Here is a 2,278-nt window from a genome sequence, read left to right as displayed (position 1 = left end):
CCTCTCCACTCCAATACCCCATCCCCATCTTCCTAATACTCATTACCTGTTGATAGAGCATATAATTTTTTCAAGAGGATATTAAATTGTTCACTGATTACTCATGATAATAGATGCTACACAAGCTTCTTTCCCATCTATAATTTTATCTGGTATCGTGATTCAACTTAGATATATTGCATAGATGTGCCAACAGTCATTAATAACCGAATAAACTTTTAATGGTGAACTCCAGGTCACAATACAGTAACTGTCAGTTCAACTACACCAAGGTTTCTGAAGACAATGGCTTTTGTGCCCCAGCAGGTTATAAATAAATTTCAGATGGAAACTGGCATCGCCCTGAAGGAATTCTAACTTCACACTGATGGTTTCAGAGTGGACTAACTTACACAGCACATTTTTTTAATTATTATTTTTAATCTTCACCGGAGAATATTTTTTCCATTGTTTTTTAGAGAGAGTGTAAGGGGGGGGAGAGAGAGAGAGAAATATTGATTTGTTGTCTCCCACATGCACCCCAACAGGGACCAGGGATTGAGCCTGCAATCAAGGTACATGCCCTTGGCTGGAATTGAACCCAGGACCCTTCAGTCCACAGGCCGATGCTCTAACCACTGAGCCAATCCAGCCAGGGCTACACAACATATTTTTTTAAAAGACACATTTATCAGCGTCATGATCAGACCATTACATTTACATTTAGTAACCAACAGCACAGGCGTAAAATATACCTACATTAAAACGCTTTGTTGTGATGCTTTCCACTTTCTACTGAACAGAACCGAAAATAACCTTATACAATTGGTCACAAATACAGTCCTCAGGTTTTTGCCCACCCACATGAGTACTGTCTGAAACATGTCTTTTTTATAGCAGCTAGGCCCTGCCACCCCTGTGCTTGGCTGAGTTCGCAAATCTGTTGTAACCTGTAGCTTCCCTGGCACCTCTCTGGCTCTCCTCTCCTGCTGAGCATTGTTTCCTGGAAGTAAAACCTTCAGCCACTGCCATGGCTACTGCTGCTGCGGGAACCGCCAGAGCCACGTTGGTTTCATAGGGGCCAGAGCTTCTGCCTCCAAAGTTTCCTTCTTTCATGAGTCCAAAATTTGAAGATTGATCGTTGTAATTTCCAAAATCATTGTAACTTCTGCCACCTCTAAAATTGCTCCTGTCATTACCAAATCCATTATAGCCATCCCCACTGTCACCATACCCACCACCACCACAGCTGCCACCTCTGAAGTTTCTTCCACCAAAACCACCTCCAACCAACACTGAAGTGCCCAGAACCACTGTGGCTGGATGAAGCACTGGCCATCTCTTGCTTAGATAGGCCTTTCCCTAGTTTACAGTTGTGGCCATTCACAGAATGGTGTTTCTGAATGACAATCTTGTCTAGAGTGATGGTCATCAAAGGTTACAAAAGCAAACTTCTCTTCTTGCCACTGCCTCAGTCAGTCATGATTTCAATCACTTCAATTTTCCCATACTGTTCAAAATAACCTCTTAGGTGACGTTCTCCAGTGTCTTCTTTAATACCAGCGACAAAAGCCTTTTCCACAGTTAGTGGGCACCAGGCCTTTGAGACGCTTCTCTTGAGACAGCCCTCTCTGGCTCCACGCTCTTCCACCCACCTTGTGTGGCCCTGCTCTCGTGGCTGCACCCAGCTCCTCCACAGTGGCCCACGCGACAAACCCAACGTCTCTGGAGCGCTTGGTGTTTGATCTCTCGCCACCAGTCTGCGAGCGTCCCCCTGGCTCAACATAGCTTCTCAAACTCTCATCGGTCGTTTCAAAGCTCAAACATCCAGTGAAGGCCGCAGGAGGGGAGACTCCAATGATGATTCCTTGGTGGTGGCCACCTTCAGAAAACGACATACTATCTAGTTTACTTATTTATTATACCTATTGCTTTATCTCCCTCCACTGGAATGACAGCCCCGCGAGGGCAGAGATTTTTGTCCGTTTGTCCATTTTGTCCATTTGTATCCCCGGAGACTAGAGCACTGTGCACTGTGGGCACTCAGTAAATAATTACTGATGGGAGGAAGGAATGAACACATTGTGCGGTGACTGCCTTGCAAGCTGAGTCCTGGGTCTCAGAAGCGCCTACCCACGGGCCTTGGTCCTGCTCTCTGAGCCTCGAGCTTACAAGTCTGAAGAAGACCACTCCTGTCATCTATGATGTGCTTTCCCCCACTCTGCTCTTTTGTTTAGAAATACCCAGGCTGTTCAGCTAATCCTCTGTCCTGGGTCCATCCGTGTCTTCAGTCCTCACG

The 2,278-nt window shown here is 45.8% G+C and overlaps 1 pseudogene across 1 annotated transcript; it reads right to left on the bottom strand.

Annotated features, from left to right (window-relative positions):
* Positions 1–879: 879 nt before the first annotated feature.
* On the bottom strand, positions 880–1,877 carry LOC308549367 (heterogeneous nuclear ribonucleoprotein A1 pseudogene; annotated as a pseudogene). Its single transcript has one exon. The product of its transcript is annotated as a heterogeneous nuclear ribonucleoprotein A1 pseudogene (transcript).
* Between the last annotated feature and the right edge of the window lie 401 nt (positions 1,878–2,278).

This window comes from Miniopterus schreibersii (genome assembly GCF_964146895.1).
Source record: "Miniopterus schreibersii genome assembly, chromosome: 19".
NCBI classification, from domain to species: domain Eukaryota; kingdom Metazoa; phylum Chordata; class Mammalia; order Chiroptera; family Miniopteridae; genus Miniopterus; species Miniopterus schreibersii.
This window is presented reverse-complemented; position numbering and strand designations above follow the sequence as displayed.